This window comes from Symphalangus syndactylus, chromosome 13 (genome assembly GCF_028878055.3).
Source record: "Symphalangus syndactylus isolate Jambi chromosome 13, NHGRI_mSymSyn1-v2.1_pri, whole genome shotgun sequence".
Lineage (NCBI taxonomy): Eukaryota > Metazoa > Chordata > Mammalia > Primates > Hylobatidae > Symphalangus > Symphalangus syndactylus.
This window is the reverse complement of record NC_072435.2, coordinates 106,729,489-106,745,751: the sequence shown is the minus strand read 5'-3', so window position 1 is coordinate 106,745,751 and position 16,263 is coordinate 106,729,489. Positions and strand designations below refer to the sequence as shown.

The 16,263-nt window shown below is 48.4% G+C and overlaps 1 protein-coding gene across 7 annotated transcripts in view; it reads right to left on the bottom strand.

Moving 5' to 3' along the window:
- Positions 1-16,263, bottom strand: part of CUX2 (cut like homeobox 2) — a 328,903-nt gene that overhangs the window by 204,145 nt on the left and 108,495 nt on the right. The gene's annotated exons all lie outside the window — the stretch shown is intronic.

Genomic DNA, 16,263 nt, shown 5'->3' with positions numbered 1-16,263 from the left:
TGTGTGTGCAGACTGTACACTTACCCCGACCTGAGCAGGACCTTTTTGTAGCAAAATAAACCAATTTCCAAATGAAAAACTGTTCAGGCTACAAGTAAGGGTGTGCCTAGCCTAGGCCAAAATGGAAATTTAAAATATCTTGGCGTTTTAAGGGAGAGAGGGTGTGAAGAGATGGTGCACTCCAGTGAAAAAATAACTTTCAACAGGTAAAGAAAGAATTTGTACTCCACCCCTGCCCCCAAATGACCTCTTTTGTGCAAGGTGATTGATTTCTATGGATTGGTGTGGCTTTAAAACACGAGTGACTGTCCAATATTCTCTGTACTGCCAGGAAGCCCCTGTTAAAGCAGGGTTTTTTTTGTTTTTTTTTTTGAGACGGAGTCTCGCTCTGTCACCCAGGCTGGAGTGTAGTGGCGCGATCTCGGCTCACTGCAAGCTCCGCCTCCTGGGTTCACGTCATTCTCCTGCCTCAGCCTCTCCGAGTAGCTGGGACTACAGGCGCCCGCCACCACGCCCGGCTAATTTTTTGTATTTTTAGTAGAGACGGGGTTTCACCGTGGTCTCGATCTCCTGACCTCGTGATCCGCCCGCCTCGGCCTCCCAAAGTGCTGGGATTACAAGCGTGAGCCACCGCGCCCGGCAAAGCAGGGGTTTTCAACCAGGGGTGATTTTGCCCCCCAGGGGACATTTGATAACATCTGGAGACATTTTTGGTCATTTCACTTTGGGATTGTGGGGGGCGGTGTACTACTGGCATCTAGTGGGGAGAGGCAGGGATGCCACTGAACACCCCACAATATACAGGCAACCCCCCACAACAGACTGTCCAGCCCAAATGTCAAGTGTCAAGGTTGAAAACCCTGCCTCAGTCATTCTAGGATGGTCTAGGGTAGGGGTGTCCAATCTTTTGGCTTCCCTGGGCCATATTGGAAGAAGAATTGTCTTGGGCCACACATAAAATACACTAACAATAGCCGATAAGCTTAAAAAATCCACAAAACTCATGATGTTTTAAGAAAGTTTATGAGTTTGTGTTGGGCCACATTCAAAGCTGTCCTAGGCCACAAGTTGGACAAGCTTAGCTAGGATGATATGGTTGAAGATTGGGTCTTAGACACAGATACCCTGTGGGTAAGGCCCAGTTTGGCTACTTGCTGCTGGCTGTGTGACTTTGGAGAAATGACTTACCCTCTCTGAACCGCAATACTATTAAGTTTGTGTAGGTAAGTGTCCTTACCTACTACTACTTTTTTTTCCACCCTTAGAGGCAAGGTCTCGCTCTGTCACCCAGGCTGGAGTGCAGTGGTGCAATCATAGCTCACTGCAGCCTCAAACTCCTGGGGTCAAGCAATCCTCCTCCCTCAGCCTCCTGAGTAGCTGAGACTACAGGTATGCACCACCATACCTGGCTAATTTTTAAAATTTTTTTAGAGAAAGGGTCTCACTCTATTGCCAAGGCTGGTCTCGAACTCATGGGCTCAAGCAATCATCTGGCCTCGGCCTCCCAGAGTGCTGGTATTACAGGTATGAGCCACCGAGCCCAGCCCCTTACCTACTTCTTAATAGTATCTACTTCTTCAGGATTATCGGAGGGATTACAGGAGATACTTTGTGTCACGTATGCACTGCAGCATTACTTAGTGGTGGCAGTAACATAGTACTAATAGTAGTAGCAGCAGTAGCTGTAGTAATAATGAAAGCAGTACTTTTTATTGTAAAATATACATAACATAAAATTTACAATTTTAACCATATTTAAATGTACAGTTCTGTGGCATTAAATACATTGACATAATTGTGCAACATCACCACTATCCAGAACTTTTTCACCTTCCCAAATTGAAATCCTGTACCCATCAAACACAAACTCTCCATTCTTCCCCGCCACCCAACCCCAGACACCCACCATTCTACTTTCTGTCTCTGTGGATTTGACTACTCTAGGGACCTCCTATAAGTGGAATCACACAGTATTTGTCCCTTTGGGTCTGGTTTCTTTCATTTAGTATGATGTCTTCAAAGTTCATCCCTGTTGTGGCCTGGTCAGAATTTCTTTCCTGTTTAAGGCTGTATAGTATTCCACTGTATGGATGGACCACATTTTATTTGTTTACCCACCGATGGCAACCTGGGTTACTTACACCCTTTGGCTCTTGTGAAAAATGCTGCTGTAAGCATGGCTGAGCCCCTGCTTTCCACTTTTTAGGGTGTGTAGCAGAAGTGAAACCACTGGATCAAATGGTCATTCTAGTTTTAAGTTTTTGAGAAATTGTCATACTGTCTCCCATAGTGGCTGCAGCATTGTATTGGAAGCAGTACTTCTACAGCTGGGGCAACGACTGGGCGCCTGGGTGGGAAACCTCCTTGATAAGTCAGCCCCTGTGTCTGGGAGCTGAGACCTGCTGGACACATCGCCTTCCTGGGCATGCCTACCTGGGCTTTTGCTACTTTTGCTGTGGCATCATAGACATCTGCTCCAGGCCACCTCCCTCGCCCTCTCCCTCCTCTGCCAGGTGACCTCATGACAGCCTTGCAGGTGCCCAGCTCTGAGCAGGCTTGCCGTCCATTTTCATCCTGTCTCCTCTCAATGCCAGGCTCTGTTATCACACCCTGCTCCATGCGATCGAGCAATCTGGGGGCCCCCAACCTATGACAGCTGGATCCTGGGAGCCCAGAGCACGAGAGGGTGGGAACCATGAACCTGCAAAAGGCTCTTAATCCCAGCTTGGAACTGTGCCAGGGAAAGGGGGCCCCTTGGGCAGGGACTAGGGAAAAGACAGGGGCACAGTGGGAGCCTGGCGGGCAGTGGGGACAAATGTGGTGAGAGTTGACCATGGGGACATAAATCCTAGGTTATTTTGTATTGCTCTGAGTAGGCCACCTGGCTGGGGGAGCAAGATTAATGCTAGGACCTCCTCTCCCTTCCCCAAACACTGCTAGAACTAGGAATCAGATAGAACTGGTTCAAATTCCAGCTTTGTTAGCATCTACCAAAATAGTTCTGAAAATAATTTTCCACAGTTCATCTCATCTAAATCTCACGCTGGAGATCAGAGCATGCATGCATTCATTCATTCACTCATTCATTATTTATTTTGAGACAGAGTCTCGCTCTGTCACCCAGGCTGGAGTGCATGGCACGATCTTGGCTCACTGGAACCGCCGCCTCCCGAGTTCAAGCAATTCTCCTGCCTCAGCCTCCCGATTTTCTGGGATTACAGGCAAGCGACACTACACCCAACTAATTTTTTGTATTTTTAATAGAGACAGGGTTTCACCATGTTGGTCAGGTTGGTCTCGAACTCCTGACCTTAAGTGATCTGCCCACCTCAGCCTCCCAAGGTGCTGGGATTACAGGTGTCAGCCACCGCACCTGGCCCCAGAGCTATTACTATGCCCGTTTTACAGAAGGAGAAACTGAGCCCCAGGAGCTGAAGCAACTCTATCAAGGTCATACAGAATTATTAGTGGGGAAGCTGAGATTTAAACCTACGGGGTCTGACTCTGGGGCCAAAACTCTGATGATCATGCTAGATAGACCACGCTGGAATTTAACCTCTGACACCCACACGTTAGTCTCCTTGGATCAAACGCACATGTTACTAACCCTCTCTTGCTTTGCTTGCTCTTCCGTAAAATGTGATAATAACAGAATCTACCTGTGGCAAACGCTACAGATTGGCCACCCACAAGCTATCCCAACCCCTTTCCCCACTGTCATCTGTTCTCATTTCCTGGGGCTGCCATGCAGAAGTATCACAGACTGGGTGGGGACACAGCCAAACCATATCACACATGGTATAATTCCAACTATACAACATACTGAAAAAGGCAAAACTATGGAGGCAGTAAAATGATCAGTGGGCACCAGGAATGCTGGGGGAAAGAGGGATAAGTAGGTGGAATACAAGAGGATTTTTAGGGCAGGAAAACTCATGATTTTTAGGGCATGATACTACAATGGTGGAGCCATGTCATCATATATTTGTCCAAACCCATAGGATGTACACCACCAAGAGTGAAGCCTAATGTCAACTGTGGACTCTGGGTGACAATGAGGTGTCAGTGTGGGTTCATCAGTTATAACAAATGTCCCACTTGAGTGGGTGTGTTGCTGGTGGTAGAGAATGTGCCGTGTAGGGGCGAGGCATATATGGAAATTCTCTATATGCTCTGCTCAATTTTGCTGTGAACTTAAAACTTCTGTAAATACAAAGTTTGTTTAAAAATAAATAGCCGGGGCCAGGCGTGGTGGCTCACGCCTGTAATCCCAGCACTTTGGGAGGCCGAGGTGGGTGGATCACAAGGTCAGGAGTTCCAGACCAGCCTGGCCAATATGGTGAAACCCCGTGTCTACTAAAAATACAAAAAAAAAAAAAAAAAAAAAAGAAAAAGCTGGGTGTGGTGGTGCATGGCTGTAATCCCAGCTACTCGGGAGGCTGAGGCAGGAGAATTGCTTGAACCTGGGAGGCAGAGACTGCAGTGAGCCGAGATCATACCACTGCACTCCAGCCTGGGTGACAGAGCAAGATGAAGTCTCAAAATAAATAAATAAGTAGCCGAGCATGGTGGCTCTAGTCTGTAATCCTGGCACTTTGGGAGGCTGAGGCAGGAGGAAGACTTGAGGCTAGGAATTCAAGACCAGCCTGGGCAACAGATAGGGAGACCCCCATCTCTATAGTAAAAAAATTAGCTGGGCATGGTGGCATATACCTGTATTCCCAGCTGCTTGGGAGGCTGAGGTGGGAGGATTGCTTGAGCCCAAGAGTTTGAGGCTACAGTGAGCTATGGTCATGCCACTGTACTCCAGTCGTTGTCCTGGATGGCAGAGTGTGACCCTGTTTCAATGAATAAATGAATGAAGCTTAAGGCACCGGTTAGCTGGGTTTCCAGTTACTTGCAGCTGAATACATTCCTTACAGGAGTGAACCTCAGAAGGTGCTGGGGCCATGGGCTCACCCCACATGGATAGAGGGGGTTTGGACAGAGTAAAGAAATCCTGCATGTTAACACATGAAAGCCAAGCCATGCCTGGACAAGCATTGTATGAGATCACAGATTCTGTGCAGGCCCTCCTGTCCTTGTGCCCTGACAGCTTGAGGAAAGAGGGTTGCAGGGATCAGAAAGATCAATGCTTATGGCTCAGAAGACTTCTTGGGAAAGCAGAAACTCAGCCTGGAGGCTAGGAGGTGAGATGAAAGAAGATGGAGGCCAAGCTGCCTCCAGGACGCTCCCCAAGTTCCCAGCAGAAGCCTCTGTCCTGTCTATCCCAGGAGGAAGACGGTGTGACAGGAAAAAGGTATGACCAGAGAGCCCGCCCCCAGCTCACTCACAGCCTGACCCAGTGACAAGAGAAAGAACTATTGCCTGGCCCACAGTCTTCCATCCTCAGGCCTCCGGGTAAAGATCCTTGGATAGGCACCCCCCTCCGACCCCCAATTTCACCCTCAACTGCTGCCTTCAACAAAGGGGATTTAAGCATAGCTCAACCCACGGACAGCAGTGCTAAGTTAAAGGCATTCATTCATTCATCTTTAAGCATTCAGGAATTTCAAGCTGGATGCTTGGGCTCCAGAGCTGAGCACGAGGGAGATGTGACACAGAGGTGCCCTCGGTGCTGCACGGGAGAGGAAATATGCATGTCCCCCACTGTGATATGTGCTTCTGCAGAGTGAAGCCCAAGGAGAAGCCCCCCACAAACCCAGTGTGGGGATCTGGGGTCAGGGAAGGCTCTCCAAAAGACGTGACATTTGAGTTGGGAGTTAATCAGCTAAAAAGCTGGGAAAAGGCAGCCTAGTGACAGGGAAGATCATGGATAAAGGCCAGGCAGAGGCCAAAAGAGACGTTCCGAATAGGAGAAAAAGCAAGATTTTACTGATGGCTCCGGAAAAGGCAGGGTGGGTGTCTGCGGGTCCTGAAAGGTTGAGATGGGCCAATGAAGCTGCTCAGTTAAGCCTCTCATGCCCAATGGGAAACCAGTGAGTCAATAATTGAGTACTAATTAAACACCTTCTGTGTCCCAAACACAGTTCTGGGCATCACTAGTGAGACAGGAGGAGATAGAGATATTAAAGGCCCAGGCCTGGCCTTTAAAGACCTCATGATCTAATAGGGGGGATCATACAGCAGTACAGACACCAGGTGGGTCCACTGCCTGTCACGCAGGCCTGAGCAATGTCAGAATTTGGAGAAGGCCTGGCTGGTCAGGGAGGGCTTCTTGGAGGCATCAGCCACTTCAGAGCAGAAGCTTGAATGCCGAGTCAGTTTGGATAAACAGACTCTGCTAGTGATGTCAAGCAGGCACCAAGGAAACACAAAGAGGTTTTGGGCAACAACTCCCAAGAGGAATCCTGGGAGGTGCTGACAGACAGGGAAACTGAGTCCCCAGAGCTTCCAAGAAAAACCCCCGCCCCACACCCCAGATGGCCCATGCCAGGCATGCAGGGAAGCTGGGTGGTGGACAGGTGCTTAGCACAGGGACGCACATTGATGGAGAAGGCATCAGGCGGCGAGGCCTCCAGAAAAAGAAGTGAGCTCCAACTTGGAAAGTCGGCATTGTCTCTTTAAGTGAACATAGCACTGTATCATCCTTTCTCTCTCTATTTTGGGTTTTATTAGCAAAGCAGTACAATGTTTATACTAGTGGGTATTACATTTGCCAGAACAATTACAGTATGACAAATGGTACATCAATGTAATCCATCAACCTTGCCAAGACAGGAATCCTTTACTCGGGACTGCCATTAATTCTGCGCTCCCGTCTCTGGGGTCCCGGGCCTGTGTAGCCATGACAACGTGGACGACGCCTGGTGCGAATGCCAGGGCTCTGTGAAAAATGGGCACCCCCTTGATGCGCTGGAATTTAACCTCCGACACCCACATATTAGTCTACTCGAAGGCAGAAATTAGAGTTTGGAGCTGGAAACACCCAAGGCACCGGTGGGAGAAGGGCGTTTTTGCTCCTTCATCCAGTGCAGCTCCTTGGAAGCTGGAAGGAATTTGCACCAAGGAGTCATGTGGCCCTCCTGTTGCTGGTTGCTGGATACCAGCCCCGAAGCCAAGAGCAAATTCAGATAGGATGTGTCAAGTCTCAATAGCAATGGCAGACCTTGAGGAAAGGGGACAGGAGACTTCATGGCACAAAGTGCAAAGACAGTGGGCATTTGTAGAGAGAGAAGGGAGAAGTCCTTTTTTGACAGATACAGAAGGCCTCAGAGATTCCAAAAAAGGCGAACACCGTTCTAGGCACTTGGAGAAAAGACGATCTAATACACAAGGATCTCAGATCCCTTCTGATTGGGCAATGCCAGCCCTCCGTGATTGGCACATCATTTCTTGACCCTGGGCTCTCTCTGCCTCCCCAAGCTGCAGCTCCCCACAGCAGCAAAATCCCAGCGGTTACACACGCCCTCCAATGAGACTGCAGTCATCAGCTGCAAATTCACCAGGAGTTTCAGGTTCCTCGATTCATCCCAACCAGCAAATTACAAGCCGGGAGCGGCTTTATAAAATATGAAACGGCTGCTGTCAGTTTTTCCATCAGTTCTACATATTTTGCTGTTAACAAAAGGAACCGATAAGCACTTCTCATAAGGAAAAACAAGAATAAAATCAAAGGCCCCTAATGGAGACAATCTCCAAAGTGCAACAGCACAAGCCCATTTCTGTTTTTTTTTCTTTTTCCCTTCCCTGACAAATCAATCTGGCCATGGTCCAAGGATACAGGCAGACAGACGGAGCTACCTCACCTGTTTTATTAAGCCATTACCAGAATCATTTTATTCCCATTTATAATGTTCAATACATGGTCTGAAGACTTTTCTAATATAGTGATTAGATGGGACATTAGATAGATGGATTAAATTGGGACGATCTTTTATGCCATTGTACATTGCCTCACAATATTCTGCCTGGTTTCTGAGATACCAAAATGTGAGGATGTGGATATATAAATACATCCCTTTTATTTTGAATTGGAGGGGCCATACTTTGCATGTGGCTCATGTCAGCATGATCCTTCCCATTTAGAAATCTGATGGAAATTTACAAATTTCCATGATAAATCTTGCTAGGAAAGGCATCCTATATTCCATTCCCCTGCCCCCCAGGTAATAGTTTTCCTTTTTTTTTTTTGAGATGGAGTCTCACTCTGTCACCCAGACTGGAGTGCAGTGGCGCGATCTTGGCTCACTGCAACCTCCACCTCCAGGGTTCAAGCGATTCTCCTGCCTCAGCCTCCTGAGTAGCTGGGATTAGAGGCGCCCACCACCACGCCCTGCTAATTTTTGTATTTTTAGTAGAGACAGGGTTTCGCATGTTGGCCAGGCTGGTCTCGAACTCCTGGCCTCAAGTGATCCGCCTGCCTCAGCCTCCCAAAGTGCTGGGATTATATGCGCGAGCCACTGCCCAGCCTAGTTTTCCAAACACCACCATCAATGTCATGGTCACCATAGCAAGTATTTACTGGGTGCCTATTAGGTATCATGCATAGAACTGAGACCTTGACATTCATCGGGGGTCACATGACTTGGAAGCTCAAGAGCATCTAGGCTTTGAAATTGCCCAGAGTTGGATTTATGTCCTGGCTCTGCTTACTTGCTGTGTGACCTGGGGGAAAAGTCACTCCCTGAGTCTCCATTTTCCCCTCCTGTAACATAGGGATAATATTAGTACTTATCTAATGGGGCTGTTCTTAGATGCTTAGATACTTAGATGAGGCTTAGCATGGGGCCAGATAAAGAGTGGGTGCTCAATAAATGTCAATCATTTTTATTTTCATCTTGTTTAGTCCGAGGAGTTAGCACTGTGCCCATTTTACAGGTGGAGAAACTGAGGTTTGGAGACAGGAAATACTTTATCCAGGTTACCAAACAAGTACAGGCACAGGTCTCTGAACCGCCACCAAAGATTGTCTCCTTTAAAGAGCAAAAGGAAGAACACCTCTACCAAGAAGAGTGTGTGTGTGTGTGTGTGTGTGTGTGTGTGTGTGTGTTGACCTACGCCCCTGAGTCCCTAATTTGTACCTAAGATGAGGATTTAAACTATAGTCTTAATTCAAAGGGCCTGAGAAATCACTAAGATTGTTATTTTTCCGGCACTGCATTGGGACAAATGCTTTCCAGTCCCTCAGAGGAGGCTATTCTAAGGCAGCGGGCATTTCTGGCTTTATCTGATTCATCTTCATCTCAAAGTTTGGTGGTCCACATAGAACATCTCCCTTCACGTGCCATCTCCTCTCAATCTTCAGAACGACACTAAAAAATGAGACCAGAGAAACATATCCTGCAGGCGTCACCTGAGGCTCCCTGCTCACTTCTCAGGCATTGTCCCCAGGTGGGAACACTGAGCCAAGGAAATAAAACTGAAATATCATCAAGAGAAATCATGCCGCTTTAGAGAGGGGAAAACTGAAGCTCAGAGAGGTAGCGTAACCTGCCAAAGGTAACACAGCTTTCAAGGTCACGTTAGGGACCTCTGCCACCCTGGAGTCACAACTGGAGTGTGACAAGGGCTGCACATTCCTCCACCCCCATTCTGATTTTGCCTGTTCCCCTAGCTTCAGACCTCGGCAGCCTGCCTGTGCAGGGGCTATATTTAGCTGCTGCTTTTTTCCAGTTTCGCGTGTAAATGGAGAACATCTAGTGGATGAAACCTATTAATATAAAAGAGGAGGACGCACCCAGCCACGAAGCTGGAAGCTGAGTGCTTCTGAAGACCTGCCTTCACCATGGCCAGGAAAATAATATTATCTTCTGTACTAATATTCCTAGATCAAGAGGGGGTGCTCAATTTGATGGGTGGTGCTGTGACTCACCAAAAGATTAAAACTCTGAAAATCTCTTCGCTGCTAGCTCAATCTATGGTATTGATGAAAAAGTGAGAGTTGCCTTCAATTGTCAATTGTCCCCCATCAATGGCCCCAGGACCTGCTGTTCTCACTCCTCTGCCTGGGAAATTAAGTCTCTGTATAGCCTTGCAGGGGTCCTCAGAAAGTTGTTAAATGGGTTTCCAGCTCACCCCAAGTCTTTTGCTATTTTTGCAAGCAGTGCTGACCTGGAAGGTTTCAACACTGAAAAAATGTCTTTAAGGAACACAGTGAGGGACAGGGAGTGGAGCCAGCATAGGGAAGAAAAAGAACAGAGAAGTTACTGGCAATGCCAAATACTGACATTTACACTGTAGGGCAGGTCCCACGACTGCCTCACTGCTCCTCCTAACCACCCCCATTTATATCCCCATTTCACAGACCAGGTGATGGGGGCTCAGAGAGGGGAAGTGACTTACCCAAGGTCACACGGCTAGTTCAGGGCTGAGTTTGGATTAGCACCTGGGTTTGTCCGATTTTAACATCTGGACCTGTAAGTCCAAGTGGCTCTTGGGCAGAGTGAAGGTGGGTCCACCACCTTTGACACAGTAGGCAGTTCTTGGGGGAAAATTGTTCTGAACGCTTATCCTATTTGCCATGACCTTGGGAAGCTCAGCCCCATGGAAGGAATGGATGAACTGTATGCAGTGCATACAACTATTCCTTTGTTCATCCACTTTGTATAGCAGATTTTTGTCAATCAGGTGTTCATGATACAAAGGCCTTGCAAGGAAGAACAGCAGCTGGCTGTGGCTGAGATGATGCTGGATCAGATAAAGCCAGAAATGCCCGCTGCCTTAGATGAGCCTCCTCTGAGGGGTTGGAAAGTATTTGTCCCAACGCAGTGCTGGAAAAATAACGATCTCAATGATCACAACTTCGACCACCATTATGTCTGAACAGAGGCCCATTGCTCAAACCTTTGCCACAAATGCCATCTGTGGTTTGTCCACTCTCTGCAGCTCATCCCAGGCCAGGGAGGCAGAAAATGTCCCCATCACATACCCTTCTCCTTTCTCTCCCAAACCCCATCCATTCTCCTCCTACTGAGCACTTGTGGACCACTCGGGCCAGCAGGATCTTTCTCTCATCTCCAAAGAGAGCCTCCAGTTACACGAAACCTTCTGGTTTACAAGAAAGAATGTCAAATCCATCATGTCCCTTGGTCCTCGTAGACCATCCCAAAGAGTGAGGGCTATCTTATCCTCATGTCCCCCATGAAGTCCCTGAGGCTCAGGGAGTTTAACAACCTGCTGGAGGTCATGCGGCCATCAAAGACGGGCCTGTAGTCCAGATGGGATTCTGTCTTGGGTCGGGTTCTCTGGGGGCTGAGATGGGGATCTGGGGGCTAGTGACTTATTGGGGGAGGGGGATAGGCCCTCAAGAGGAAGCTGGCGGGAGTAAGGGAAGCAGGTGGGGGCAGGCGAGGAGCTGGGTGGAAATGTGGGCTCAGCGAGAGTCCAGTGTCGCCCCTGGGAGCTGTGTGGGGTGAATGGTACCATAGTGCAGTCCCAACTTGAGGGAAGGGGGCCAGGCTTTTACTCTTCCCCTGAATCAAGTCACTCAGGGGCTATGGGCTGCTCCTAGGGTGGGATGGGATGGAACATCTTGCAATTCCCTGGAGAATTGAACAGTCAAGTCACAGTGGGGATGGGTGCTGCCTGGCAAAGGGGTCTGTGTGGGCCACCAACAATGTCCCCTGGAGATTCTATGGCTCTCCTTCCTAGCATTCAATCAAGAAGGGTTGAAGGGATGGGGGATTCCTTGCCTAAGCAGAAGCCAAATGGTAGCAGTCCATGGAGGAGGGAACCCTGGGGGCTGCCATGAGGAAACTGAGGCTCAGAAAGGTCAAGCAGCCTGACCGAGGCCACACAGCATTTCCTGCCACTTACCATGGAGCCGTGACCCTCTGGAATAATGAAGGACTGACAGGCAGCCTGTCTGCTGTTCTCCCCTCTCCTCCACCCCTACCCCTCCTCTCTCCCCACCCCCACGTGGCTGCACCTCCCCCTGCTGGCTCCCCAGTGCCTGGGTGCTGGATGAGAACAGTGACACCTTGTCAAACAGGCTTTTGATAAATGCAAATCTCTCTTAATTTGAATTTAATTATCAATGAAGTGAGCGACTCCCAGATCGCTTCTCCCCATCAGAAACTGGCAGATACATCTGTGCATGGAGCGAGACTGGCATCTGCTGGTCCTCATACCAAGCCCCTCCCCTCGGCCAGCCTGGCAGTGGTGGATCCTCTGTGGGAGGGGTAAAGGGGATGGGAGTAGGGGTTCCTACAGCTGGAGCCCCCACCTTTTCAGCAGTCCAGGCTAGAGCTGTCACATGGCCTACCCATACGGTCTCTTTCCAGATGCCCAGAGAGGTTAAGACACTTGCCCAAAGCCAGACAGCAGGGATGGACTCAGGTGACCTGATTCTGTCATGACCAGAGCTTGTTCCACTGTTCTGCCATCAATGTCACGGCAGGGAAGTGGTGGTCCAGTGCTTCATTCCTGCCCCACGCTCACCCCTAAGCAAATTCTGGGTGGGCTGTGCGTGGTGGCTGGTTCATGCCTATAATCCCAATGCTTTGGGAGGCCAAGGTAAGAGGATCGCTTGGGGCCAGAAGTTCGAGGCCAGCTTGGGCAACACAGTGAGACCCAATCTCTATGAAAAAATTTAAAAATTAGCTGGGTATGGTGGCATGCACCCGGAGTTCCAACTACTCTGGAGGCTGAGATGGGAGAACCACCTGAGCCTGGGGAGGTCGAGACTGTAGTGAACTGTGATTGGGCCATTGCACTTGTGCCTGAGTAACAGAGCAAGACCCTGTCTCAAAAAAAAATTAAATAAGTAAATAAATAAAGTTTATAAAAATCCCATCATTCAGAAATAACCTCTAGTAATGCTCTACCATTTTCCCCTTCAGAATTTACCTTTCCCCAAAGTGTCTGATTTCAATTCTATTTAACAACAACAACAACATCAGCAGAAGAGAGGTGACAGCACTAAGACCAACTTGGTCAATACTTCTCTTGCCTCTGTCCCTTTACAGTGGAGTTTACAGTGGACTTTAAAGTGTCCCTTTACAGTGGATTTTGGATGGGAGTGGTGGCTCATGCCTGTAATCCCAGCACTTTGGGAGGCCCAGGCAGGGGGATCACTTTGAGCTCAGTAGTTTGAGACCAGCTTGGCCAAGATGGCCATCTCTACAAAAAAAAAAAAAAAAAAAAAAAAAAAATTAGCCAGGTCTGGTGGCCCGTGCCTGTGGTCCCACCTACTCAGGAGGCTGAGGCTGGAGAATTATTTGAGCCTGAGAAGCAGAGGTTGCAACGAACCAAGATCGTGCCACTGCACTCCAGCCTGGGCAACAGAGCGAGACCCTGTCTCAAAAGAAAAAAAAAAGCCATAAAAAATAAACAGCGGATTCTTAGACCAAATCTTGACACATACACTCTCCCCTGCCTCAGCCACCTGAGACTGTTTAGTGAGACCCTGTAAGTTCCTGCACTGACTTCAAAGGCATTGACCTTTCCAGTCCTGGAAGGCAAGAGCTCCTGACAAACAAATGGCTGGGTCTTGGAGCCAGGCTCCCAGAGATCCAAGCCATGGCTGGCCACTTACTTGCTGGGTGACCTTGGGCAAATATCTCTGAGCCTTCCACATCTACCTGTATAATGGGTTAATAACTGTAGCAACCACCAGGGGACGCTACATCAATTAAATGAGATGAAGGGCAAAAGGCTCTCAGCACAGTGCCCAACCAAGAGCTGAGGGCTTCATAGATGTGCCTGTCACTTTATTTCTTGACACAAAACCCCCTGGCCCTGCTGCACCTGCAATTTTTCCAGAGGCTGCTCAAATGCGGCTGGGGTCTCCCTATAAAGAGGCCTTGCCCCTCTCGGGTCTGGCGAGGTCAATGCAGCAGCCCCCTCTGCCCCCAAAGCAGAACCCCCACCTGGCTTTATCCTCCCTCTTCTCTCCCAGGCACCGCCGTCTCAGGAAAGGGCAGCTCCATCCTCCCATAACTCAGGCCAAATTGTGGACTCCGCGCTCTCTCTCACTTCCCACGTGCAAGTCTTGTTGGCTCTATCTTTAAATTCTAACGAGAATCGCGTCACTTCTCAACCCTCCATTCCCTCCATCCTCATCACGTGCAGGAACACGTGATGTTCCTGCATCCTCCTCATGGGGTCCCGGCTCCAATCCACACCCCTTAGGCCTATTCCCCATGTGGCTGCCGGAGTCAATGACCTCACCCCTCTACTCCAAACCTTCGAGGCTCCCAGCCCACTCAGAGCAAAGGCTTAAGTCCTCACCCAGGCCTCGCACCCACCTGCCCCCCACTCCTCCTTCAGTCAACCAGACACTAATTGTAGGAGTGCATATTAATATCTGAATGCACACAATTCAGTGGCACTTATTAGTACATTCACAATATTGTACAATCATTGCCTCTATCTAGTTTCAGAACATTTCATCACCCCAAGACCCAGCAAGCATCCGTTTCCCATTCTCCTTTCCCCAGCCCCCGGAAAGCACTAATCTGCTTTCCGTCTCTATGGATTTGCCTGTTCTGGACATTTTGTATAAATGGAATCCTACACTACATGGTCTTTTGTGTCTGGCCTCTTTTAATCAGCATTGTGTTTGGGGCTCATCTGTGTTGCAGCCTGTGTCAGAGATGCATTCTTTTTCATGGCTGAATAATATTCCATTGTATGGACAGGCGACATTGTGTTTATCCATTCATGAGCTGATGGACATGCGGGTTGGTTCTACCTTTTGGCTAGTGTGAATAGTGCTGCTGTGAACATCTGTGTACATGTTTTGGTTGGAGCACCTGTTTTCAATTTTTTGGGGTATATTCCTGGGAGCAGAATTGCTGGGTCACATGGTTAAGTCTATGTTTAACTTACTGAGAAACCATCAAACTGCTTCCCATAGCAGCTGCACCATTTTGCGTTTCACATTGGTGGTTCACTCAGCTAGGAATGCCCTTTCCCCTGATATCCTCATGGCTGCCTTATTCAAATCCTTCAAAGGTGCGAATGTCACTGTCTCAGTGAAACTTTATTTAAAACTGCATGAGCTCTACCTGTCCCACACCCCACCCTCCCCTGCACCCCATTATTTCTTCTCTTTTTCTCCATAGCACTTATCACTGTCGATGGACCACACACATACCTTTCTATTATTTACAGTCTTTCTCTCTAAAATAGAGCTCCAAATGGACCTTTTCTGTCTCACCATTGAAACTCCAGGGCCTGGCACACAGCAGGTGCTTAATCAACAGTTTCCAGAGCAGTCTTTCTAGTACACAACTGAACCCCAGCCACTGCTCTGCTTAAAGCCCTGAATGGCTTCTGTGGCCCTCAAGGGAAAATCCCTTGCCCTACTCTCCAGACATGTCCCTGTCATGTCCCCACATGTACCGTGTGTTTAGATCACACTGAACTAGCTGTAGGAACCCAAGCCCACATGGTCCTTCTGCCTGGAGTTCCCTTTCCCACCCAGTTTTTATGGTAAACCCTCTTTTATCCTTCACAACACAGCTCAAGTGTCACCTCCTCCAGGGAGTCTTCCTTGACCTCTCCAGGCAAAATTCAGTTGGCCTCCCTGGGCATCTCCTTCCCACCTATATCAGCTTACATTGCTCTAGGTACATATTTGGTTTGACTATACCAGCAGCAGAAACACACACACACACACACACACACACACACACACACACACACACAGGGAGAGAGAGATATTGAGAGAGAGATCTTATTGGTTCCGTTTCTCTGGAAAACCCTGACTAATACAGATTTTGGCACCAGGAGTGGTTAGAGAGGAACGGAATTTTAAGGATGAATTTTCAGACATGGTTCTGGGATTTCTGGGGTTGGCTCTCTAATTCAATTAGATATAAAGACACATGCACACGTATGTTTATTGCGGTACTATTCACAATAGCAAAGAGTTGGAACCAACCCAAATGTCCAACAACGATAGACTGGATTAAGAAAATGTGGCACACATACACCATGGAATACTATGCAGCCATAAAAAATGATGAGTTCATATCCTTTGTAGGGACATGGATGAAACTGGAAAACATCATTCTCAGTAAACTATCGCAAGGACAAAAAACCAAACACCGCATGTTCTCACTCATAGGTGGGAATTGAACAATGAGAACTCATGGACACAGGAAGGGGAACATCACACTCCGGGGACTGTTGTGGGGTTGGGGGAGCGGGGAGGGACAGCATTAGGAGATATACCTAATGCTAAATGACGAGTTAATGGGTGCAGGAAATCAACGTGGCACATGGATACATATGTAACAAACCTGCACATTGTGCACATGTACCCTAAAACCTAAAGTATAATTAAAAAAAAAAAAAAAGATGCGGGGGTGGAGC